Below are 27,724 nucleotides of genomic sequence, written 5' to 3' on the forward strand. Positions count from 1 at the left end.
AAAAGTGCCTGGGAAGACACTCGCCATTTCCTATTTCTTATCCCTAGGGTCTCATTAGCTAGCTCCTGGTCTTGCAAAAACCTGACTGGCTTGCTTAAAGTGTCCTTGCTTAAAGCCTGCAAGCTTCTACCATTTCCTTCAGGGAAAGTAAGCATTGCCGAGTTCAGTTACTGTGCAGCGGGGCCTGCTGAGGCCTAATTAATGATGAAAACGCACTTCTTTCTAGAAGGTGCAATGCCCCAAGCAGGTGAATGTGACTAGGTATCTTGGAGAGAATGGTCTTTTACTGCTCCTTACAGGGAGGTTTGGGGTTGCTTCTTCTAGGAAGCAACCGAGAGGATATAGATTTGGACTGTTCTTCAAACGCCTGTGTTCTGCGAGCTGTATTCAGCCTGTGGTTCTATTGTGGCTGGAGAATTCTTTAAGGGGTGGGGCCTAAGAAGGAATTTAGGAATTGGAGGTGTGCCCTTTACTGGGTGGAAGGACCCTGACTGTGTCTATTTCTGCCTCCCGAGTGCTGGGGTTAGAGACATGTGCTACCGTGCTTGTTTTTTTTTTTTTTTTTAAACTTTTTGTCTTGTTATGAAGGTGTCAGGGCAGGGCAGACCTTTCTGCAGCACCAGCGTCTCAAATTCCTCCCTCATGCTGCATTCACTCAGGCTGTCCCCCAGAGGAAAAGGCGACCAAAGAGCTGGCAGTGTGGCTCTTGGAGGCCTCTGAGCTGGCATTTTGTCTCACAGGATAAGACTGTCACTCTCTCTCCCCCAACCCTCTGCCTACAGCCACATGGACCAGAGGGCAATCTTCTTAAGTTCTCCCAAGTCCTGCAATTTGTGGGGTGTGAAGGGTTTCCCCCTCATAGAAATGCCTAGAATCCAGATGTGAAGGCCAACAACAGCCCCTGTCATGTACAGACACATATGATAGAGTTTTCTGTGGTGAGGAAGGTAGCGCCACTGGGTAACTGTGCCGTATGGTCTCACAGCTGCAAACCCAGGGGAGCATGCCTGCTAATCCTGGAACTCTGGGAGGTAGGACTCTGCTTTCCATTGAGTAAGCTCAAGGTGCTTTATGGAAAGCTGTGGAGGGGTGTGCCATTGTCCCTGCCCCTTCTTGCTCCAAGCTTAATCATTCTCTGTCCTTTGCAAGAACGGAGGTTTTCAGATCAGGAACTGGGCCATGTAACACAGCGAGTATGCCTACCTCCAAACCCGAGAGCAGCGCCTGAAGACTGCAGTGCTTCCCTTTCTGAGTTATTTTGAGCCTTTTTAAGGGCCCATGGAATAGAATATATGAGACCTGCAGGATTTTACAAAGCTAGACCTAGGAGTCATGATAATGCTGACTGGACCTTGCTTAGAAAAGACAGTGAAGGAAATGAATGTTGGAGACCAGTATGGTATGACTTTAGAGGGATAATTTGAGATATAGTTTCTTTTAATCTATAAAACAAGGCTGCATAATAATGGAAGATGAAATTAAGTGAAAAGTGCCCAGTGTATAGTAGGTTTTCAGAAAGCTCATTCCTCTTATTTATTTAATTGTACCAAGCACTGAATATACAGTTTCACTTACTCATTGTATCAAAAGCTTAAAAACACTGGGTCTAGGGAGATGGCACAGTAGGCCAAGTGCTTGCTTTCTAAGCATGAGAATCTGAACTTGATCCCCAGTGTCCACTCAGCAGGCCTTCTGTATGGATGGTGGTGCACCTCTGTAATGTGTCTTTGGCATGGATGGTGATGCACCTCTGTAATGTGTCTTTGGCATGGATGGTGATGCACCTCTGTAATGTGCCTTTGTCATGGATGGTGATGCACCTCTGTAATGTGCCTTTGGCATGGATGGTGATGCACCTCTGTAATGTGTCTTTGGCATGGATGGTGATGCACTTTTGCAATGCCACAGTGGTGGAGGCTGAGATAGGCAGATCCCAGGGTCTGGTTGGTCAGCCAATCTAGCTGAAATGCCAGCTCTAGGTTTAGTGAGAGACCCTGTCTCAAAAAATAGGGTGGACAGGTGGTGGTGGCTCACACCTTTGATCCCAGTACTAGGAAGGCAGAGGCAAGTGGATCTCTGTGAATTTGAGGACAGCCTGGTCTGCAGAGCAAGATCCAAGACATCCAGTCCTACATAGTAAAACCCTGTCTCAACAAAAACAAACAAACAAACCAACAAAAACAATAAAATTCAGCCTTTGGGCTAGAGAGATGAGCACTGGCTTGTCTTCCAGAGGACCCAGGTCCATTTAATTCCCAGCATGCGCGTGACAGCTCACAACTGTCTGTAACTCCAGTTCCAGGGGACCTGACATCCTCATACAAACAAATGTGTACATAAAAATAAAAAAAATTTAAAAAGACAAAGCACATTTTGATACTTAAGAAAAATAAGGTGGAGAAGTGATTGAGGAAGACATCCTGATGTCAACTGCTGGCTTCCCAATGCACCTGAATGTGAGGGGACACCTGCACACACATGAGTGCACACACACACATCTTTAAAAATTCTTGTTTATGGTATTGCAATCTTAACTTTATTCTGAATAATGTGGTCTTTTTGCACATAGCTTGAGATGATGTTCAGGCTCCCAGATGTCTGGCTTCCTTATTAACCCTCCTTCCTTCTACATGAGAGAGAATACCACAAAGATATACTTGATAACTGCAAACAGACATATTCTAAGTGGAGGCATGATCTGACCTCCTTATGGAAGTATCCCTTCAATACGTCTTCAGGACCCTTCCTGGGCTATAAGCCTCTGTGACAGTTGTGAATCTAAGGAGAACTAAGGATCCTCATCTTGGGGAATGCACATCTTCACCCCTAAGAGCTTTCATTAACTCCGTGTGGTCTGGGGGTCCACTTCCTGTCTCCCTGTAGGAGTCCTAGGGTAAGAACCCTGGCCTTGCCCCACCCAGGATGGAGAGATTGATGGGAAATGGGAAGAGAAGAAGACAGAAGAGTTGGAGGGGAAGGGCGCCTGCAAGAACGGCCATCAATTCCTTCCCAGTTAACCCCTGCTCCCCTCCCTCCAGGAACTACCTGTTTTTTTCTACCATAGTAGGGACAGTCTCAGGACTTTATCTACTGGGGGTCATTGGCTTTATGTCTTTTACGGGTGTGAGGTCTTCTTGTCTGTGGCCTGTTTCTCCTTCTTCTTGTGTTCTTCCAGGAGTGCCTGGGCCGTGTCGTTCCTTTTCTATTGTAGCACAGCTGAGCCACTTGTAGATTTTAGTTGCTAGACTGCTGTATGCATCTGCACACAAGCCCTGGTGAATACATTTGCACTTCTCTTGCATAAGCACAGGGTGGTGGGGTTTCTGAGTGGCTTGTGCATTCAGGAGCAGTTGCTAGATTGTTCCCCGAAGTGACCTTTTTGTTTTCTTGTCTACCAGCCGGGGCTGCGGACTCTGCTTGGTTGGGATTCTCACCAACATTTGATGTTGTCAGTCTTTTTAATCATGGCCATTACTGTAGTATGGAAGGGCACCTCACTGAATTTATTGTAGCCTGGGACTCCAATATGGCCTTCCCTGGGTCCCTAGGTTCCCTGAGTTCAGTGGCATTATCTATATTCTTGGGGAATGTGTGTGAGTTGTAGTGAAATATTATGGGGCTATAAAACTTTCTGCAACGTTTTTTCATCCCTACAAGTCCTGCAGGACACCAGAACGTGGGAATGCACCCTGGGTCAGAAGGATATCCAGACTCTCCGTGATGATGTGCCTACAGCATGGGTGTTAGGGGCTGGCAGCTATTTGGACGGGTGCCCGAGCCCTTGCTGAGGTCCGTGTGTGCGTGCGTGCATGCGTGCGTGTGTGCGTGTGTGCGTAGTGGTCTTCCTGGCGCTCATAGACCTGGGTGAGTCAGCAGCTGACTTTCACAACCAGCCTCGTGTCACCACATTATCGGAGATGTGAGGAAACTGGAAGGAGTTCAGAGAGGAGCAGCAAGTCCGATTAAAGGGCTTGGAGGGATTAAGGGATTGATTTATGAGGAAAGATGAAAAGAACTTAATGGGCTCTGCTCGGCTAAGTGGGTACATGATAACAGCCTGCAAATATCTGAAGGGGATAAACTCCGGAGAGGGCGAGAAATTAGCGCAGGGTAAGGAAACTGATCCAGGAATAATGGGGGGAATTAGCAGAAGGGAAGATGGCGCTGGCCCAGCTTTAGCAAGGGTGTGGCCTATGGAAGGCTCCTTCCCTTTGAGAGGCCAGGAGAAGATGAACCATAGGAGGTGCTGTGGGTTCCTCATATATAGCAGGAGGGAAAAGGGGGCGTGGCTGAGCACCAGTCGGGTGTGGGATCTGGTAGGGGGTTGCTGATGCATTGGCCCAGGCTGGAACCTGGAGGTGAGAGGATGTGTACATGAGGTCTAGATGTTTCTTCAAACCTTTCTTCCTCCTAGACTGGAGAACTGGTGCCTTTGATCTATTTGTGCTTCCGCTTCCTGTCTTGCTTGAGAGGTGACTTCTCTATTTCACTAGTCTTTCTAGCTTCCCAATTATCCTCCTGCCGTACCCACAATCCCCTCCTTTCTAACAGGTAGCTCGCGGTCTATGACCTAACCATGGGATTTCTCTCTCCAGCCTGTGTGTTTTCTGGAGTTAGAGTTTGGGACACAGTGTGTAGAGGGTGCAGAAGGAAGTCAGAGTGCACAGAGGCGGGGTCTGGCTCTGCCCTTCCAGGGTGGGTGAGGGCAGACCTCAGCGCTTCTCTTCAGACCTGGGTTTAAGTTTACAGGAACACATACGCAGTGCTTAGGATAGTGTCTGGTAAGGAAGAGAGGCCACTGTGGTTGAAACTGCAGTCAGGACAATCCTGGCTATCACCATCCGGGGACGGAGATCTGCTGGAGGCCCTCCTGAGCAGGACTCAATATAGGGAAGCCATCTGCGACACAACACGTGACCGGGTTCTGGTGCTCGCAACAGTTTTGGGGCAGTGTGGGAGGAGTTAAACCGCACTTTAGATGGATAAGATGGTGGAAGATAACACTGTTTCTCTTCTGAGGGACTAGAGAAGCCTTTGGATATATTCAAAAGCTGGAGACCAGAAGCCCAGGTTTGGCTGGAAGACAACACCAAGAAACTGGGTTTCTCCCCATCATGGTTTTCAGTCTGGTTCAGCAAAAGATAACTGAGCCGAGAATCAGGCTTTCTCGTCCATGTCAGTCTTCCTTGGTGGTTTTAAAAACACAAACCAAGAAGGGAGTGGCTGGGCAGTGGCTCAGTGAGTCAAGTGCTGTCCTGAAAGCGCCCGGGCCTGCGTTAGAACCCCAGGGAGAACGCTGTGTGGAGGTGCACACTGGCGACCCGGACTGTAGGGCTTTTTGGTTTAATGATGTATTATGTGGAATCTTAACAAAAGGTCCAAGCTGAATGGCTTGTGAGTAGGGTGAAGGCTGGACACTGTTCAGACTGGCTCTCCAGGACTGCTCAGCAGGGTCTTCGGTGATTTCCAGGCACACTTGGGCCTGTAATACAACAGCAGCTGGTGTTCTGACGACAGCTCAAGTCAGTTGTGGGCGCCTTTGCTAGAGGTGTTACATGGGCTACCTAATCGCAGTCCTAGGACATTATCACAGCAGTATGTGGTTAATCCTTCCACTGCAAACCAGAACACAGGCTGGGAGGTTGAGCCTGGGTTTCCTAGCTGAGAAGGGACAGGTGACCTTCACAAGTCCTTTCACCTCTGAAAGAATCAGCTAGCTGCCTCAGTAGGCTCTCAGGGGACACAGCAGAAGCCTGGGAAATGTGGGCTCTGCTCATGGCTCTGTTCTTGGTTGTGGTTGCCTTCTCTGCATACAGAAATGAGACTACACTGCACACCAGTCAGACAGATTCTCCTGCTTCCTTGTGTTGAGACCCAGACTTTCCCATGGCAGGTGCCCGCTCTTCTTGACCCCTCTCTAAAGAATGCCAGCCTGGTCTTCTGTCCAGATGATATGTGCCTTCTGGGGTAGGGAGGGGCTTTAGACATTCACAGCTTCCGGTACTGTTCTGTTAAAAATACTTTCTTCTTTTCTACATATCAGCCCAGCAGGAGTTAGTCTATGGTTTGGTCTTTTGAGAACATTCCATAATGATCTAGAAGAAACTGAACAATTTGTCCTTTGAAACAAGTCTTTTTAATTGGTGGTCTTAGACAAGGGAGCCAGTGACATCTCGTCCCATTGATTGGAATTTCTATTTCTCCCTCACATATGTACACTCACTTGCTTCCCATCTTGGTAAATGTGTGTGGGTTTAATTTTTTCCTTTTCTTATTAGTCACTGGCCTAATAACTCCATAAAAGGAGTGGGCTCCCTGTGTCCTGTTTATTTCAAGAGAGGCCAAAAGCAATATGGAAGTGTGATGGGCAGGTCATACCTAGTCAGGGTCCATGAGTGGATGTCTGCCCAGGACCTTTCCACACTGAGCGCTTTCTTTGGTGAGATTTCTTTACCTTTCTTTTCTTATTGAAGGCTCAATTCAGTAACCTGATGGAAAGAATGCACACCAGATTCTGGCACTCACAAATCTATACAATATATATACACATGCATAAATATGTATATATCCATATATGCACACTACTGACTCCCCCCCATCACTCTCTCTCTCTCTCTCTCTCTCTCTCATTGGACCAGTCCCATGCAGCTGCTGGTGGAATCTGAATGTACTCCTAGTCAGGGAAGACAAACTGCTTTGAATGGCAGACCCCAGGTCTCCTGAACCCACTGCTGTCTGGGAGCTGATCCCAGAAAGAGACGGCTAAGGATGTGCAGTTTCCGCAATCCCTTCTCTCTCTTCTCAGAGTCCTTTCCTTCTTCTAGAGGACAGGAGTAGAGGCCGCCTACTGCCTTGGCCTGGCCATTGAGTACCACTAGGATGCATCTACTCCCACAAGGAAGACTCAGTTACATGACCTGAAATGTTGGAACAGGAAAGTCAGCTGTTTGTCCAGAATGACGAGGGGGACTCAAAGGTGGTTCCCATGGTGTCTGCAGTACTTGCAGGTTTTGCATCTCACCAGCACAGTGTGCTGCTGTCGGTCTAGGAAACAAGTTAGAGCCTTTTTACATTTGCAATTCATGTGTTAGACTGATCTGACTTGCATTCAAGGAGCAGTGCTAGGGGCCCCGGTTTGTCCTTCTGCAGAAGAACAGAGCCATGGTGTTTCTTTGGGAAGAGTTAGGTGTGGGGACCTTGCTGGGGGCAATGGCTGCTGTCAAGTTTAATCCCCTGCTGGTTCTGGCATGGATGATTGTGAGACCTGCTTGGTACAAGTGCTGGCCTAACTTCCCTTTTCTTGTTTCCTTTGAAGGGCTCAGAGGCTTCCCCAGGATCTTCTGGGTATACTCTCCTCCTTCTCATCCTAGTTAATACAGGTTTGTCCCTTTTCAGTCTTAGAGTCCCCACATGGAAGCCACCTCCTCCTTCCCAGGAGGCCTCCATGCCCCTATGAATTTCACATCATCTGTGGCCTCTGTTGACCTCTGGCCTCCAGATGTACATGTGTGCATGTTCATGTATCCCTCCCACCCAGCTACACACCCACGAACAGGCCCTGTTCCCCCACAGAAGAACAGAGCCCAGAATGGGGCTACTTCCTCCAGGGAATGCACATTTGGGGTGAGCTTGCCCACTGTTTGTTCACAGCAACCACGGTCTGCTGTCCTTGAAAACACAAGCTGGCTCTTGAGCAGGAATCCAGATGCCTTTAGGGAACTTGTCAGAAGCCAGGAGCATTACCCGTGGTGTTTTCGAGCTACGGCTGCGCACACTGGAGGTGGTCATGGCTGGTGTTCTGTGTGCAGTGGGTAGAATGGAAGCAGACATGCTATCAGGGATGTAAATGACATAGACCCTTGGGTACAGACGTTTGGGGAACTTTGCCACAGACCCATAGCTCAGCCTTGTTGCTTTTTATTTGTTTGTGACTCTGGGGTGTCCTGCTGCCGCCCCAGCTAATGAAATAGTGTGCTACAAGCTGTGACTTCTGTCCCTAGGAGCTGCGTCTCTTTGTCACCTTGCTGCCTGGGTTTAGTGTGGGCACATTGGTGTGTCAACTTCCTGCTTGCCTTACGGTGGCTATGTAGCAGATCCCCGACAGTGACACCCAGTCCTGGAATTGCTTTTTCTGTCACAGAAGGCATACTGTTGGAAAAAGACACTGGAGGGCTGGAGCTGACAGAGCGCTCAACATTTGGACACCAGGGCCTTTGCTTCACTTGTGAAGACTGGTGAAACCAGCCAAGAAAAGGGGCATTAATGAAGTAAAAACTCTAAGAACTATTAGAATCATCCATCCATTCACTCTGGGCTAGTTTGTTTTTGAGTCATGTATTTGTTGACCATCTCCACGAGCCATGCATTGTGCTAGGTGCTGGAGATCGCACAAGAAGCAATATTGTTCCTAGCAGCACTGAGCCTCCAGTCCAGAGGGCTGCTGGTAGCTAAATAAGTGTACAGTTCAACTTCAGATTTATTGTCTTGATAGAAAAGTAGGCACTTGGCTAATTAATAAATGTAAATCTTATAAGCCAGTATCTCAGGTGTAAGGGTGTTGTTAGGGCCAGGCAGGAGTGTTTTCTCTAAGCAAGTGGTGCTTGGGGAAAGACCTTGTATCTCTTTCCCCTTGCAGTGACAGAATGCTCTGACGTGAGCAACTCAAGGAAGGGAGGGTTTGTTTTGACTCACACTGGAGTCCAACATGACAGAGAAGACATGGAGTCCCCACTTGGAGGCCACCTTCTTTGCCTCACGAGGCCTCCATGGCCTTATGCATCCTACGTCATCTGTGGCCTATGTTGACCGCTGGCTTCTAGATGTACATGTGCATGTGTCTCGCCATTCCTACGGCGACACACACGTGAACATGCCCTTTCAAACAGGAGCTTGAAGTATCTGGTGGCGTTGCAGCCACAGTCAGGAGGCAGGGAGAAGTGAATACTTATGTTCAGCTAGCTTTCCCCTTCTTAATGCAGCCCAGGAACCCAGCCTGTGAGGTTGCTCCACCTACATTCAGGATGCATTTTCCATGAATCTAATTTAGATATTTCTTTACAGATATCTAATGCAGATAATCTCTCACAAGCATGCTCATAGATTATTCTAGATCAAAACCTGAAAGACAAACAGGACTTAGTTACATAACAACGGAAAGAAAAGCAGTCCAGGCAATAGAAACAGCATGTGCAAAGGTCCTGGGGTGGGGGAAAGCACGGTAGGAATCAAAGACCACTGGAAGCGTGTGTGTGTGTGTGTGTGTGTGTGTGTGTGTGTAATGTACTGTACGGGAGACAGGTACAGCAAGACTCTGTTGAACCTGACAAGATGTGTTAAAGATTTTTTGTTGTTGTTACCTTAAGAACAATTGGGCATTTTCATCTGTGGATGCAACTAGATTTGACCTAGAAAAAGAATCACTCTGGCTAGCATAAACAACAGATCAGAGGAAGTCAGAATAGGTATTGGTGGATCGCATGCTTGGTTACTACAGAGAAACAGAACAGGAAGAAAAAAGTGAATTAATATCAGATGAATCTGGTGGGTTTCTGGAGAGGAGAGAAGGAAGGAGCCCAGGATGATATGATGCGGCTTGGAAACTAGATACACCGAAGCTGCTTTATTCCTTTGCAGGTTTGACTATTGAGCAAGACTGAAAATGGCTAATGGGGAGTGCAGGAGTACCTTCCTCCATCATGGCCAAGGAGACCCCGGCGGGGGGGGAGGGGAGCTGCTGGGTGCTTCTGTGGTAATACTCCCACAGGCCATCCCTTTTTATGGCTTGGCCGTCTCTAGACTATTGCTCTTTCCAGCCTGGTTATAGCTGGCTCAGCACTGCATCCACATTACAGATTCCTCCTTCAAAGCCACCATCTATCCTATCTGCCAGACAACTTGGTCGCATGATCAGCCATAGCTGTTGACAGCCTGTGCTCCTCACCACAGGCTTCAGGTGGTAGGCAGGGGCCCTGGGCTGAACCAGCTGGCGGGAGAGCAGCATGGGTGTGAAGGGCTCGTATCCGTGCAGCCCGGGAACCCCTGCCTCTCCACCCCTGGTGAGCTCCTTTGACCTCTCTCAGTGGCCCCTTTATTTGACCACTCCTGCCACCCAGATTCTTCCTACTAGAGATGCCCTTCTCTCTGCTCACCCACATCCTGTGCTGGGGATGTACTTTCTCCTCCAGGGGGCTCATGTGCTGAGAACCGGGTCCAGGGTGCCTGAGACTGAGGTAGTGGGACCTTTACGATGTGGAGGCCAGGGTTAAAGAGATGACTCAGAGGTTAAATCTTGCTATGCAAGCCTAAGTTTGTCAGTTTAGACCCCGAGACCCCATGGAAGGCTGGATATGAGACTTTGTAGTCTTAGAACCTCTACAGTGAGCTAGGAGGTGGAGACAGGATGCATCTGGGAATAGATGCACAAAGCCCATGTTTTCTCTCATGTGTAGCTTTAGATGTGTGTTTTATTTGGATGAGACTGTTTTCTTCAGAAAGCAGTCTGTTCCAGGCATTTTGTCACAGTAACAGAAACTAGACTAATCCACCTGCCTCACGAAGCCAGCCGCGTCCTACCCTTCCCAGGGGACAGTCCGATCCCTATCCACTCCACTCCGCTTTCTTCTGTGGGTGACTTCTGCCGTTCATTGTCTCTTTTACCACGCCGTGTGCTGCCAGCCGTCCTAACACTGGTGACTTGTCTTTCCCATTTAACACTCATGCCAGGTCTCAGTTCAGTTAACATGGCCATCAAGAGTTTACCATGGGGAAGACACATTTCTCCCCACACACCCCAGCCTCTCCTGCGTAGCATCTACCCACAAACGCAATGCCTTCTAAGATTTATTTCTCACAGCCAGAGACATCCCAGTGAATTTAGTGATTGGGTGACCCTTGAGACTTTTTGGAGCCATTTCCAGAGCAGAAGATGATGAAACAAAGTGAGTTCAAGTGGCCAAGAGAAGCCTCAGTTTCCCCATACTCTGGCTGCACTCCCTGTGCCCACAAGTGTCGCTTGCCTTGATTCTGGGATTCTGATAGGCTGGGCAGCAGCACACAGGGCCCTCTGTAGAGCACAGGTGGAGAAGAGAGGAAAGCTTAGACTTACAGCTTACCCGAGAGGCCCACAAGCTGCCACAAAGAGCAAACCAGGAAGTATTCCCTCTGCTTGATGATAGCCAAGCATGCCCTCCAACCTCTGTGGAGACATGGACCCTGCTTTAAATGTCCCATGTCTTGTTGGCACAACTCAGCTCCAAACTGGTCCCTTGGCTAGTGCCCTGTGACTTTGATATGCCATTTCAGTGACTGATTGTAATATCTTGTAGGCTCCTGGATGTTGTGGAGTATGTAAGGGGCATTCTGTCTGTTTCCTGGCAGGGTGGTGTGTGAGGTTCCCTGGGAGATAGTGGAAGTGTTTTAGAGATCTGGGCTGGGGTGATGGCAGTGGAGGTTTGTGATGCCAGGAGCTTGCTCCCCCCCCGCCACCCGGGGAGCCCCTCCTGGCTCTGGTGTGCAGCTGTGATGGGGTATTGTATAAGTTGAGGATGTGGGTGGGTCTCGCCTGTTTTCCCAAACCCAGATGCTCGCTCAGGTGCGAAGGGCAGTGTTTGCTCAGCTGCGTGCACGCCTGATGCGCTGCCCTTGTTCCCATCTCTCATCCTGGTGACACGGAGGCACAGGAACAGCTCTTCATGGATAACTGGTGCAAAGTTGGTCTTTCCTCCATGACCAAACACAGCCAACGTAGCAGGCTGCCACCACTCATGGGCCCATGACTGGTGGGAACCTTGAGAAGATTGGACCCTAGCCTGTTTGCAGGGGACCTTTCTACTCCCCGGTGCCCCACTGAGGGCAGAAGCTTGTGATAGGGTGGCGTGAAGCCTCCCAGCAGTTTTTGTCCTGTCACACCCCAGAGACTGTTCCTAAACAGTGTGTTCACTCAACCCCTAAGGTGCCAATGAGGCCTACAGGAAGGGAACAAGAGAAGGGGCCTCTGTTGAAACCCTAGTGAGGTTTTTCACTTAAGGGGTCATGCTGAAGTCACCCAGAGGGGACCCCACTTGGGTAAATAAGCAAGGGGGTGAAAGGTTGAGAAATGTGGAATGCGTTTCCTACTGGCTGTGATGTTTCTGGGCTTGCTTCTAGCCATCAGTTTTCTGCGCCCCACCCCACCCTTCTTAATGACTTATTTGTACTGGAAAGCAAGCTATTAATCACAAACAAAATAGCTATGCAACTTCCAAACACACAGAGAGCTGTTCTGGGGACTGTGGAAGAGCCAAACCCTTGGCAGAGATTTTGAAAACGCCCTCCTTTTATATGTATTTGAGAAATGCCACCATTTCTCCTCAGGCACCGAAGGTTCCCTTTAATTAGCAGTGAAGTTCCCATTCCGCCTTTCTTCCTGAGGCACCCATAAAGCAGCGGCCTAGTAAAAGGCAGGTACACAGCTCTCAATTGAGCCCTATTGATGTGCTAGTATAGTTTTAATTGTGTTGAGATTTCCTTGCCAAAGTGACACATGCAGAGACATTTTAAAAAACGTATAAGGTTCGTAACTCTTTCCCTGTCTCCAGCTCGTGAATTATGAATGTGTCTTCCGCTGCCTAGTCGGTTCTTCCGAATCTGTAAAATTATTTTAATAACCTGTATGGGGGTAATGTTAATCTGTTTGCACAGTAGTCTGAATTTGTCAGCATTCCTACCCCACTTCAGGGAGCTAGTTTGGCCCTTTTGATGCAAGCTCTGGGTTGCAAGAGGAAGCAAATTATGGTATATTCCTCTCTCTCTCTCTCTCTCTCTCTCTCTCTCTCTCTCTCTCATATTTCCTTTCCTTTCCCTTCCTTCTCCATTTCACCAATAGCAATCATTCTATCCCACAGAGTACGTGATAAATCAGCCGCAGAGGACTGAGATTTGCCATAACATGACATGACCTATCAGCCTGTCAGGTCTGAGTTGACTCGCGGCCTTTTGGACTGTGTATTTCTTCAAAGTCCAGAGCCAGTTTCTTCGTCAGCTCTAACTAATTTCAGAGTGGAGGGGAAACTTGACTGGAGCCCTGTTTGGGATCTGCTTTTTAATCCTGGTCTGTTTAATGTTTGCTTTTGACAGTCTGGGCCAGACATCATTTTAATGGTATGTGTGGTGATAAAGCCAATAAACTGTCAAGATGATTGATAATCTAAGCATTATAGCAATATGACTTTCCTGTTCTCCTCTGTGCTTTAGATGATGGCTTCCAAATTGAATTCCTACAGAGTGTGTTGTGTGTGCCTGGTGCAGGCTCCCTAGAAGCCTTTGAAGGAGGTAGCTGTGCTCAAGAGCAGACTTTTAGCCTTCAATTACCCACATGGATAGATCTGCATATGTGTTGGTACCCTCTAATTTGGGAAACATCAAGAATTTATGGCTCTGCCCTCTTAGCAGTCCCTCAGCAATTTATAGGCACTGGTGCAACTTTTTATTATGTCTTTATGGTGTTTTTTCACCTGGCATGTATCTTAGATTCCATGTGGTTGACTCTGTTATCTGTGGTTGAAAGACATCACAGATAACGAAGTCCACTGTATTAGAGGCAGGCTTCTGGGCTGTTCTCCTCCACTCTTTGTTTCTTTCTATTTTTTTCCCCTTTGATTTAGCAGACATGTTTAAGCATCTGGTCTTCATCTCATTAATCAGACATGACCAGGTGTTTGAGAGTGGTGACAATGGGGGCGCTTAGCCACTCTTTGTTGGCCTTGTGGGCCACCATTGCTAGGCTGATAGTTCCCTTCTTAGTGGCTTCGTGCTGCTTTGGGACAGAGACTCAGAAGGCCAGAGCGCTCTCTCTCTCTCTCTCTCTCTCTCTCTCTCTCTTTCTCTCTCTCTCCTCCCTCCCCTGTATAACACACTTAAACATTTTTTATCAGAAGAAAAGTATAAGCAAATTGCGCCCACATGGGTGTGTCTTTGTGTGGAGAGGTGTGTGAATTTTATTGAGTGTTTACTGTTGAGACTATGTCTAGGAAGAACACTGGGCCACAAGAATGTTTCTCTGAGGCTCACTGGATATTAGCAGCCCAGTCAGCACTTCTGCTATCTGTTGACCTGGTGGTTTCTATGCATTTCTTTCAGGACCTGTGTGCTCTACACATAGCAGTGAGTCCCAGAGAGGCGGCATGTCTCAACTGCTGGCAGATTTCTTTCCTTCTCGTTGTCTAATAGTCACTTTCCTCTTTATCAGGGAGCGCTGAGCAAATCATTTCAGTTTTCTGCCTCAGTTTCTCCATCTGAGTGAAGGATCTGAATTTTCTAGCCCTTAACATATTCATTCTCTCTCTCTCTCTCTCTCTCTCTCTCTCTCTCTGTGCACATGCATGCACATGTACACATGCACATATGTGCATGGATATTTTTGAGTGGGCAACTTACCCATGTGTACATGTAGAGGTCAGAGTTGGCTCTCGGGAATCTTCCTCCATTACTTTCTAAGTCAAGGTCTCTTATGCGCTTGAGGCTTGCTGGTCCAACTAGATGGCCTGGAAGGGAGCTCTTGGGGCCTGTCTGTCTTCACTGCATCTCTCCCCTCTCGTGCTCTGCAAAGCCAAGCTTTCACATGGATGCTGGGGCTTGAACTCAGGTCCTTCTGCTCCCAGGCCAAGTAGCTTACCCCCTAAGCCGTCTCCTCAGCCCATCAGCTCTTGACCCTTCTACCTCATCACTTTGCATCCACAGGCCCACAGCTCACCTAGAGGCCAGTCTGTAGGAAGCACAGGGGAGACTGGCCACAGGCTCCCCAACTGTGGGACTCTGGAGGCCATTTGCTGTTTGACTCTGGTCTTTCTTATGCAACATGGAGATGAGGTTGTCCTGAGTTTAACTGAGAAATAAAACTCCCTGGCGTAGTATGTAATACAGAAGACACACTCAGTAAATATTTGTGTGACAGGATGTTAATTTCAGATTGTCAATGCACTTAAAGTCTTCTTGCTTTAAATGTGTGATTCTTTGGATCACTTGTTTGCCCAACCCCCACCCCCCTTTCTGCTCATTCACTTACTTGAGTATGTGGTGTTTACTTTGTTTAGTAAGGGACCACGAACAGAAAATGCAGAATGGGAGAGGCCAGTCTTAGGTATTGAATTTCAGAAGTTTGGGCTCTAGTACAAGGGGAAAAGACTGAGAAGAATGTACGGTGGTAGAAGGACCAATTGACCCTGTATGCTAGGCAAAGACGTCCTGGAAGTGGAGGAGGCAGCTAGGGGTGGGCAGAGGCACCAGTGCCTGTAAGAGCTCAGTAAAGGTCCAGATGTCTTTCACACTGCACACTGTGGTCTGGGCAGCTTGCCTCTGTCAGGCTGGGTGTTGAACTTGGAGAAGAAGTCTGTGAAATGCTGACGTCTGGACATGATAAGGCTGCTGCAGTTACAAACACACAGCAGCTGTGGCTATCTGCACAAGACACACATACACACACACACACACACACGGCATGAAATAGAGGGGGACTAGTTGGAAAGAAGGGGAGGTCATCAGGCATCATAGTAGACAGAAGAGGGTAGTGGGAGGAACATGACTATCGTATGTATATATCCATATATGAAATTGTCAAAGGTAAATATTGAAAAATGAAAAAGAATGAATCCAGGGAGAAAGCAAGCTACCCAGGAAATACAAATACATGAGGGCATGGTAGAGGCTCCTGGGAGGAGGAAGCACGCTTTGGGTTGGGATCTAAAGAGAACTGGGAATTTGGCTAGGTGATGGCCACAAGCTATAAGCTGAAATTCTCAGGACCTGTAGACTAATCTTTCTAAATTCTGAACCTGTTTTTGATTTCTTGGCCAATTGAGTAGATGGTGGTATGTGACAGTGTATGAAGAGCTAGAGAGAGGAGAGGCAGGAACTCTGAGCACAGAGGCAGAGGAAGTCAGTGGGCAGAGATGAGCATCCCACAGAGGCCGAACAAGTTCCTGAGGCTGGAGCTGGCTCTTCTTTTCTTTTTAATTGAAATTCTTAATAAAGATCACATTTATTATTTATTTATTTATTTATTTATTTATTTATTTATTTATTTGTGTGTGTGCATGTGTGTGAGTGTGCATGTGCTCACCATGTCATTTATGTGGAAATGGAGAACAACTTGTAGGAATTGACTCCCTCGTGGGTTCAGGTTCTAGGGCTCAAACATTGGACTCCGTGGTAAGTGCCTTTACCCTTTGTGCCATCTTGTCAACCTGGGTCCTCCTCTACTGAAGTAGCCAGACATACCTCTAAGGTCAAGTGCTGCTTGGAGTTTGCACCTACCTACACCTCAGCTTCATGCCTGGAGAGGTACAGAATGGTTGGCACTGTGACTCAGCACCCCCTGCCCCAAATCCTATGCCCACATAGACACCTACTCAGGTGATTTCTGACTGGCCAGAAATAAGATTCCAGAGTAGCAAGGAAGAAGGATTCCCCAGCCACTTCATTTCTCACAGAACTGAGCATGGTAGGTTGTTTCTTCATGGATTATGTGCGAGATGGGAAGGATTATATTCCTCAGAAGCTCACAGCTCTTACCTGTCACAAGCAGAACCTGTACATTCAAAAGTTGGGGGACTCCTGTGTCTATTTCATATGCAGTGTGAGTCTCTGCAGGACAGCTATTGCCCATCCACATGAGTTCTTCAGCATTTGTGGCAGAAGCCTATAGTTCATGTCATTTGATCTAGGGACCAGATAGATCACCTATTGGATATTTACATTATGAGTCGTAACAATATCAAAATCAGTTATGAAGTAGCAGTCAAATAGCTTTATGGTTGGGGTTCACCACAACATGAGAAACTGTATTAAAGGGTCACAGTGTTAGAAAGGTTGAGAATCACAGTCCTAGGTTATGAGCACACCATGGGAGAGAATTGGATCTTGCGGTTTGTGAGAAGGGAAAGACCTGGAATTTCATGGCAAATGCTGGCCAGACGTCCTAATGCCTTCACTTCTGTAAACTGCTCAGCTCTTGCACATCCTCCACTGGCACTGAGTTCTGTCTACTGCAGTGATTGGGAAGTGCATGCTTCTAGACTTTCACATCTCATGGGTTGTAGGGCTCTGTTGCTTTTTATCATTTCCAGTAGGGTACTTGACTGAGAAATCACTTTGTCCTATCCTTTCCCTGTCTATCTGTTGGTCAGTGTGTCAATGTGCCTGAAGCTGCAGGGCGATTGGTAAAGAAAAGTCCCCAGACTATCTTGATATAAAATATATAGCTTTAATAAACAGAAGTAAGACTTATAACAGCTTACACCAGAATCCAACCGGTCCATCCGGACGCAGGAGCCAGGTGAAAAGAGAGCTAGCAGAGCGTGTTTGCTAGGTTTATAGGCAGGCTTTTGCCTGAGGGCGGCACGCCCCGAAAACAGAATATGATTGACTGAACTCCCCTATCATCTCCCCCTTTTTTCTAAAATAAGACAGAACCAAACCAAATGCAACTATATGCAATAGAAGCAAATAATAAATAAAAAGTTATAAACAACAAACAATGTTAAGCAAGAAACCTACAACAAAAGTTTAAATTCTTTTTTGAGGAAGTTGGTGTCAGTCTGAATTGTCCTTAAGGTTTTAATCTCTGTCCTCAGTATTGTTGATTTAATCTTGAAGGACTGCATCGTTCTTATAACATATCTAAACATCAGAAAAGCGACAAGTCCCAGAAATAACCAAGTAAGAGGAATATCAGAAACCTCATGGAGGTTATCCTCCATGGCGCAATTAAAAAGGCCATTGAATTTTTGGATAGTAATATTTTTTAACATGTTTAATCAAAAGAAATTGTATTTATTTATTTGTTTTTAATTGAAAAGAAAAATCTTACCTGTAATGACCCTTGTCTGTCAGTAAGCTGTGGGGGCACACCTGAATCCACGTGGCAATGGCGCCGACCCAGAAAGCAAATTCTAAAATATATATTCTCAAATCCAGAGGTTAAATTCATAGATCGAGTGCTGGGGGAAGACAGTGCCCAATGGGGGTAGCAAAAGCCAAGGAAGTTAGTTGCACGGCCCCGCAAATGCGGCTAGGAACTGGCTAAACCCCAGGTGCGGTGTGCGCTCAGGCCGCAGCACTACAAGGGGGAAAAAGGCCCCACGTTGGGCGCTAGATGAAGCTGCAGGGCGATTGGTAAAGAAAAGTCCCCAGACTATCTTGATACAAAATATACAGCTTTAATAAACAGAAGTAAGACTTACAACAGCTTACACCAGAATCCAACCGATCCATCCGGACGCAGGAGCCAGGTGAAAAGAGAGCTAGCAGAGCACGTTTGCTAGGTTTATAGGCAGGCTTTTGCCTGAGGGTGGCACGCCCCGAAAACAGAATATGATTGGCTGAACTCCCCTATCATGTGCCAGCACTATTGACTCACACGAAAGGCTCCTTAGAGTGACAGCCTCCATTTGCTGACCAACTACAGCTTGGCTGGTGTGCCACATTGGCTACCTCTGGTTGGTGGATACATTACAGGAACCTAGCCTGTAATGATGCAGAGGGTAAAGGCCCGTGATGGACAACTCCTGGTTTCTTCTTGTTTGCACTTGAGCCATTATTCTTTCCTGCCACAGTTGACAGAGGGTTGCTCTGTGAAGAGTATTACTATGATCATTTTGCTCCAGGAAAAGCATTAGTAATTTATAAATAAAATATACATAAAACAGGAGCCATCAAATATAGGTTTATTGACAACAAAGGCGCTCTTGATGCTGAAACTGGCCGCTTTGAGATCAAGTTAGTTTTGTCGCTGGTTTATGTGCTTGTTTGTTTTAGGAGGGTTTGGGAGTGGGTTGTGGTGGTGCTTGGGAACTGGCAGTGGAGCAGGAGCAGAGCTGTTTTGGGTCTGAGTTCTCAAAGGAAAAGTAGGAGAAGGAAGAAGCAGAAAGAAGGAAGAATTGGAAGATGGAGAGAAATAGGGAGGTGAGAGGAGGGAAGAAGGGGAAAGAAACAGATGAGGAAGGGAAAGGGGAGAGAAGAAGCAGGGGAGAAGGAAGGGAAGGTAGAGAGAAAGACGAGGGGGAGGAAGAGGGAGGGGAAGGTGGGCCCTCAGCGGCTGCAGGAATGATGAGCACCTCTCTGAGCCTGATGGCTGTGTGTTTAAGTAAGAGCGTGTTGCCAGGAAATTGAGAAAGTAAGTGTGTGTATGCTTTATGTCAAGCATAGCTCATTTGAAGTATACCTGTGTGGACATGAGGGCTTGCAGAAAACCGTTATTTATTTCTCTTGAATTTGCCCTACTTGTTAAACAAAATTTGACAGATGGTTTGCAGCAAGAGTAATGAGGCCATTATATCACCAAGTTTTATCTCTAGCCTATCAGTTGTTGTATGGGGAAGGGGGTTGTCTTGGTTTGGGGGAGTCTCATTTCCTCCTCTGGAAAGAATCGAATTCATTTAGTTGGAAAATTAAGAAAATTGAAAGTTCATTTTCTGAGCCTTACCACAAGGTATAGTTTGTTATTAAAATCTCTCACCAGGCCCATCTGATGGAAGGAGCCATGCAATGCTCTGTAAGAGATGTGAAAGGTTGTCTTTCCCTTGTTTCTTGTTCTACTCTACATAGCTTCAGAGATGGATTTTGCCCCCCTGTCTAGGGTCCTTTGTGCACATCCTTGTGTCCCCACCCCTTTCTGTTCTCTCTGAGTCTTCCTTGTTTGTGCTTTCTCGATTGCACAGACTCCACACTTTGTGGGGTTGGTGGTAGGTAAAGCACTTGCTACAAAAATGTGAGAACTAGCCTGAATCCCCAGAACTCCCACATCTATCTGTGTCTCAGCTCTTCTATGCGAGCTAGGGATCGAGAGGAGAGAATCCATCACTGGTCCTATGCCAGCTGACCTGACATACACAGTGACGAGTGACAAAGGGACAAGAGCCTCTGGAAGTCAAGGACTAACCCTTGAGGTTGTCCTCTGACCTCTACACATGCAAGATGGCCAAGCACATGACTTCTCTCTCTTCACACATGCACACACAAGTGCGCACGTACACTGCATATATGTAATATGTGCACACAGGGCTGGGAGCCCTCTTAGGCCACAGGGGAAGATGTTTCTTTGCTTTGTCTGACTTTTAGAAATGATCATTCCTTAGATCTTGGTCTTGAGTCTCCCCAACCTTTGTTTCCATTTTTATACCTCCCTATCTGCCCTCATCTTTCTGCCTCCCTTTTACAAAGGGCTTTAGGATTTCCTTGGGTCGCCTTGATCATTTGGGATAATCTCCATATCTTAAGATCCTTACTTTCCTCACATCAGCAGCACCCTTGCCTGGTAGGGCACAGAGCCATGGGCCAGGGCTTAGAATGAGGTCATTATTCTGTTTAGAGCCATCAGGAGGACAGATGATTATAATGGCATATGTCTCTTGGTATTTTCTTCAGAATTTTCTTGGATTTCTGGATTCATCCTAAGTATTGTTGGAATCAGAGTGACTATTCATCTCTCTCTCCTCCCCCTCCCTTCCTCCCTCCTTCCCTCCCTCTCTCTCTCCTCTCTCTCCCCCCCCTCTGTGTGTGTGTGTGTTACTTTATTAACCTTTGCAGCCCATCTTCATTATAGTCTATGGTGAATTGGTTAAAAGCCATTCACCTTTATTAGATGTGAATGTTCTTGGTTTCTAAGGAATTCTTCTGTCACTTTTCTTAACATTGTTTTACTTTCAATGGAACAAAACATGACCCAATAAAACCCATACCAGGTATGATGGAATGTGCAGAAGAACCATGAGGTCAAGGTTGTGCTGAGTCCTATAGCAAGAGCTGGACTCAAAACTCTAAATCCCAGGGAGGCAGCTTAGTGACAGAGCACTTTTCATAGCACATGCAAGATCCTGGGTTCAGATCCTTGCATCACAAGTAAAATAAAGAAACAACCATCAAACACCCAAATGAACTGTTTCTGGTACAGGAAAGACCTACATTCTCAGTTGGAAAGGCTGTTACGATGTTCCTTATATTGTCTATTCTATATCTATGTGAGAATGCTGGAGGTGTGACTCAGTGGTGGAGCTCTTGCCTAGCATTGGTAGGGTCCTAAGTTAAATTCCTAGGACTGCCACACAAAAAGTATGGGTCCTGTCTTAGTCACTGTTCTATTGCTGTGCAGAGAATATGCACGGCCAAGGCAACTATTATGAAAAAAAAAATCATAGGGGAACATTGTGGTATACAGGCAGGTGCTGGAGCAGTAGGTTAGAGCTACATCCTGATCTGTAGGCAGAGAGAGAGAGAGAGAGAGAGAGAGAGAGAGAGAGAGAGAGAGAGACTTTGGGCTTGGCACAAGGTTTTAAAATGTCAAAGTCCACCCCCAGCAACATACCTCCTCCAGAAAGGCCACACTTCCTAATCCTTTTAATCCTTTCAAAGAGTTCCACTCCCTGGTGACTCAGTATTCAAATCTATGAATGAGCCCATGGAAGCCATTTTTATTCAGATCACTACAGGTCCCGAGTAATTAGGCCTGACAGAATCCTAGAAAGTTGACTTGGCCTCTCTGATGATACTAGGATTTCTAGTCTAGGTAGCACACAAAACCATAGGCTGTCTGTTGTGTCTTGTACACTGTAAAAATTTGTCACTCATATTGGTTTAATAAAACACTGATTGTCCAGGCAGGAAGTATAGGTGGGGCAACTAGACTAGAAGAATTCTGGGAAGAGGAAAGGCAGAGACAGAGTCACCAGCTGGATGCAGAGGAAGCAAGATGAGAATGCCTTACTGAGAAAAGGCACCAAGCCACGTGGCTAAACATAAACAAGAATTATAGTTTAATTTAAGTTGTAAGAGCTAGTTAATAATAAGCCTGAGCTAATAGGTCAAATAGTTTATAATTAATATATAAACCTCTGTGTATTTCTTTGGGACTGAATGACTGCAGGAATGAGTGGGACAGAAACTTCCATCTACAGGTGTTCATCAACTGATGGATGAATAAGACAATATGGAATGGATTGTATCTGAAATGCTCAGGAAGTATTTTGTATTTCAGATTGTAGAATATTTACATATGTGTAATAAAGTGTGTTTAGAAGTAGGATTCATATTTAAATAAAAAGCTCATTTAATTCCTGTACATCATATGCATACAACCTGAAAAATCATTATATACAATTTTTTTTTAAAAAAATGAACTTTTATTTTAACTGTGACCCATCATGGAGGCAGGTGTAGAAATCCCTACTTGCATCATGTTGGCTCTCAAGAGTGCTTCAGGTTTTCAGATAGGGACATACAACCTAAAGAATTAGCAATGATAGCATAGCACTTGCTCTGGAGCCAACCACGCTCTGTACGATGTACATGCTTGAATTTGTGATGGCGTATGTTGACAGGATCTAGAATTACCTTTGAGATAAATCTCTGGGCATGACTGTGAGGAAATTTCTAGGTTAACTGAGGGAGGATGATCCCACCCTAAATGTGGGTAGTACCTTTCCATGGTATGGGGTCCGAGGCTGTATAAAAAGGGGAAGACAGTTAAATGAACATTTCTCCCTATGTGCTTGCTGGGTACACAATGTGACTGTCTGCTTTCTGTTGCTGTCAATGTGTCTCCCCTGCCAATGGACCTTCCCTACCATATTGGACTATGTTTCCTGAAATTGTAAACCAAAAAATTCTTCCCTTCCATAAGCTGTCTTGGTCAGGTATTTTGTTGAAGCAACAAGAAATCTGACACAGAACCTCAATCTTCATTAGACACTGTGTAGGCAGTGCTGCTGCTGCTGTCCCTCGCAGAAGACGGGGACGCTGAAGAGAGGCGTACCTAGTCAGATGAGGGCCGTCACTGGAAATGACTTTGACTTCAGAGTCTGAGTGCGGAGAGTTAGACTGGGAGGGACTTAGACCGGGGCAGGGACTGCAAATTCAAAATTCCTATATAGAGAATTTGAAAGAATAAAGCAGTTTCATGTAAAACAATTAGGAAAAGTGTGGGTTTAAAAGTAAAACAGCAATTGAACACAAAGAAAACAGCAATAAAAAATTCTGTGTCAATCAATTCAAGATGTGGGCCTGGAGGTGAGTCTGGCTATGTCAGCCTTACCTAACATGCGAGGCCCTGGGTTCAGTTCCCACATAACAAAAATAAAACTGAAGGGGCTGGAGAGATGGCTCAGAGGTTAAGAGCACTGGCTGCCGCTCTTCCCAAGGTCCTGAGTTCAATTCCCAGCAACCACATGGTGGCTCACAACCATCTGTAATGGGGTCTGGTGCCCTCTTCTGACCTGCAGACATCCATGCAGACAGAATGCGGTATACATTAAAAAAAAAAACAAAAAAACTGAAGAAACAAAGACCAAAAGACAACTGGGGACACTGGCATGGCCCACGAGGTTATAACCTCTGATTTAGTCCAGCCTCCCTATCTATCTATCAATCTATCAATCTCTATCTATCTATCTATCTATCTATCTATCTATCTATCTATCTATCTATCTATCTATCTATCTATCTATCTCTCTATTATTTGTGACAGGCTTTCATTCTGTAGCCCAGCCCAGCCTTGAACTAGCAATAAATCTCCTGTATCAGCCTTCTGAGTACTGGGATTACAGGCACGAACCATCTGGCAACCTTCTTATTTTATGTCTTCCGTCTGTTTGAGACATGGTTTCAATTTGTATCCTAGCTGGTCTTGTGGTGGTTCTCCTGCCTCAGCCTCCTGAGTTATGGGCCTACAGGTATGGACCACTATGGTGGACAGCTTCCTTATTTTGAAGATAAGAAACAGAGGCACAAAGAGGCAAGGCAGAGTATCCGGTTCTTGCCTTGTGAGTGGCTGAGGAGATAGTGCATCATGAGTCCCAAGCAGCAGGTCCGCTTTAACTGTAAACCAGAGCTTCCTTAGTGCTGGGTGGGGCAGAGTCAGACCAGGGCCAATGTGTCAAGGCTGAATAGAGGAATCATTTACTAAACAGGAACTGAACTGAACTCAAATTAAAAGGTGTGTGTGTGTGTGTGTGTGTGTGTGTGTGTGTGTGTGTGTGTGTGTGTGTGTGTGTGTGTTTCAAAGGACACATTAAAAAGGTGGGGAGGAAGTCAAAGCTTTCTGGGAAGTTAGGATCCAAACAAGCGGCTTCTCACAGCAGAAGCTGGCTCTGGTCTGAGTGCTGGTGCCTGGCTGCAGTGCCACCAGCAGGCCGCGAGAAGTCCTGGGTCCGAGCCTGGCTTTGCTTTCGCCCGGCGGTGCAGCCTTCGGCAGCCGTTGCCCATCTTTGAACTTCAATTTTCTGACTTGCATGCCTGCCCTCCTTCCTGACAAGGGTGCTGGGAAAGAAATGGGAACTTTGGGGAACCCAGTTTCACAAACTGTGGACTATGCCTGTACATAAAAGTCGTTGCTTACCGTCTCTGGGTAGAGATCCCGTGAGAGCCAGGTGCAGAAGCATGTGTGCACATGTGCTCTCTTGACAAGGCCTGTGTCACCTTGAGGACATTTTGCTTCAAATCTTTCCATAATTACATGGTAGTGTATGTGGGGGTTGGTGCTATGAGGGTTGAATACCCCATAATTATGGGAGGAATAGGGAGCTGGTTCGATGGGTGCCCAGATCTACTGCCCAGGGGCCTCCGTGTGATCTGTTGTCATGTTGCTTTACACTTTGATGAAGCGGGTGGGGGGGGGGGAGACTGGTTGGGGGGCTCGACTGTATCAGATGCAAGCATCATTAGCTTAGCACTGTGTGAGCTGGGTATGGGGACCTGCCTCCTAGTCAGCTTGTGGTAGGGAACACCTGAAACAACCATGTGATTTGTTGTCCAAACTGGATATGTCTGAATTTGGAAAAAGGAAAGAGTTGCAAGGCATAACCTGGGATTGTCCCAGACTCAGTCTTGTGGCTGCTCTAGTGATAACATCTGGACACCTGTGTCTAGCTTCAGCCCAAGACAGGCTGGATAAAGAGTAGAGTTAGTCTCTAGCTCCTTATTCCTAAGGAGGCTCAGGAGACTAGTTGGCACCTTGCACTTGTTGAGGATTTCACTGAGCTACCGAGCTCTGCCTACTTCCTCGGCCATTTTCTTTTTAGTATCCTTCTATCTGTCCTTACCCAAAGGCTCTTTCCTTTATGTTTGGCTACCTGGCAGCTGTCATCCCAACTGATAATTTGCATATAAACTGAGCTTCTGAAAACATGGGAGTTTGGGAGTTGGGAGTCTGGGGAGAGAGTGAAGAGTTGGTCACAGAAGCATGAGGACTCGAGTTCGGATCTCTAGCGTTCATGCACATGCTGGACTAGGAGAAGGGAGAAAGGTAGAATTTCGGAGCTTGCTGGTCAACCAGTCTAGCCAATCAGTGAGCTCTAGCTTCAGTGAGAGACACCGGAGTTGACATTTGGCCTCATAAGCATGCATATATGCACATGTACAAGCACATCACACACACGCACACACACAGACACAGACACACACACATACCCATACACACTGCGTGGGTGGAGAGGAAGGGAGGGAGAGAAAGAGGCAGAGAGAGTGTGCTGGCTACCTCTCATCTCCAGTGTGGAGATAACGTGGCCAGCTTTATGACTGCTGTTCAGAGCACCAACAAAGGAATTTATGTGAAAGTGACTCACAACTAATGAGGGGTTAATATAGACACAAATGATTATTCATAAGATTATAGAGGCATCTTAGACAAAACAACCTGAATGACACACCTAAAAAGGGGAAGTTTCTAGCCTTGGGGAAAAGACATTTTGGGAACTGATCTTCTTGGGAGCCTTCAACTTGAATCTTGTTGGCAAATTACTTATTTAAAGAGTTGATTTTGGAGTACAGTGGATTGTAGAGACATACAAGTTTGAATCTTTTTTCTGCAAAATTTATATGACCTTGAGAAAGATTTTGACTCCTCTGAGTCTTGGGCATCAGCGTTTGAGAGAATATTTACAAAAGCCCAAATACAAGGACTGCCATCTACAGGATGTTGAAACATTGGATCTTCCCTTCTTCTTCTTCTTCTTTTTTTTTTTGTTCCTCTGCCAAGGTCATGTGGGCAGAAAAAGAGTAAGTTAGTGAGAACGGCCTGCAAGGAGCTGTTTGTGTAGACCACATCTCCCAGTGGAGCTGCAGCCCTGTGGTCTACAGGTGAAGTTTGTTCTGAGGAATTTAAGGTGAAGAATGTGGGAGTTCCAACATGGTAGACGAATCCATAGGAAACTAGACATTGGGCACGGTGGTGCATGCCTGTGACCCTGGCACCCAGGAGGCTGACGCAGGGGATTATTGAGAGTTTGAAGCCAGTCTAGACAACTCTATGTATATAGACAGTATAGAAAGTCTAGTCAGTGCTATGTTGCTCTGGTCTATATCCCAGGGCTAGCTTTGAACTCACTAGGTAGCCCCAGCTGGCTTTAAATTCACAGCCATCTACCCCTGGCCGCCACTTCAGCCTCCTGAGTAGTGGCACATGTACACCATGCCTGCTGGTAGCTGAGATTTGGTGGTGACTTTACCTTTTCTTCAGATCGAGTAGACTGAGGCTGGGACTAGTCACTTAGATCTTCCCATCGCCCATTTAGATGGGAAAGGGAGAACGTTTTAGGCCATTGGTGGCATCTGCTTACTAACCTCTGAGTGTTCCTTGCTCCCTAAAAGTGGAGGTAATTGAAGGACAAGCCTCTGAAGGGGGCTATGTGCTGTTTGAGGATCCTTCAAGTAGAGGTTTGGGCAGGGCTGGAGCTTGGGAAGTCATGTCCCACAACTTGAAAGTTTGCGGGGGATCAGTGTCTGGGCCTTTGCTCTGGAGATGAATATGAATGTGAAAACGTTCAAATGATTAGGAACGAATCTGGCACGGATGGTGTTTGATGGGTTGACTAATTAAAAGTTCACATTTCTTAGTGAGACTAGGATTGAAGTAATTGCATTTTGAAGCCTTTATAAAAAAAGAAAATTGGCCCTTTGCCATGTGACCCCAGGCCCCCCCATCCCCCAGTAATATATGTTACTGTAAACTTGTCCAGCTGGTCTCCCAATTCTGGCCTAAATGTATTTGTGTTTTCTTGTGTTTATCTCATTTTTGACCCAACTTGCTGGAATAATCTTCCCTTTTAGGGCTTGTCTTACCCAGCTGTGTTTATCCCAAAGCCTTTTATAATTTCCACAGCTATATCCATTTCTTTTGATGTTCATGTCATACACTGCCTGAAAAGTTTCTGACCACAGCTCTTCACTGCACAGTGTGGTTGATTTTTCTTTTTTATGCTATCATATATAATATGATATATGCAAAATGCTGTATATACTACACACACACACACACACATATGTATATGAATTTTAAAATGCTAACTCCATACTAAGCTCCTTGATAGTAGGGTTTTGCTTTCCAGCGCTTTGTATTTTCATCAACCTTGAGAAATATTGGTTGGTTTCATCTTTTAAACAATATGCAGATAGACTTTGGAGTAAGAGTGGCAGGAGTGGGCAGGTTACAAGGTGATCATTTGATGAACGTTGTAAGACTGGAACATGACATAGAAGCTGGAGAGATGGCTCAGCAGTAAGGAGCATTTGCCACTCTTGTCGAGGGCAGTCCATAGCTGCCTGTGACCCCATGTCCAGGGGATCCAAGGCCCCTGTCCTCCATAGGCCCCTGTACTCGATGCACAGACATTCATATCTGTAATTGAAAATAAATATTTAAAAAATGGAAGGGGAACTGATAGCATGATTCTGAGTACTTATCTCTGCCTCTTAGTGCATTTTG

At 46.3% G+C, this 27,724-nt stretch overlaps 1 protein-coding gene across 1 annotated transcript in view; it reads left to right on the forward strand.

The window, feature by feature from the left end:
• Window positions 1-27,724, forward strand: part of Lrmda (leucine rich melanocyte differentiation associated) — a 1,035,900-nt gene that overhangs the window by 87,290 nt on the left and 920,886 nt on the right.

The sequence above is a fragment of the Myodes glareolus genome, chromosome 12, assembly GCF_982192425.1.
Source record: "Myodes glareolus chromosome 12, mMyoGla1.1, whole genome shotgun sequence".
NCBI lineage: Eukaryota > Metazoa > Chordata > Mammalia > Rodentia > Cricetidae > Myodes > Myodes glareolus.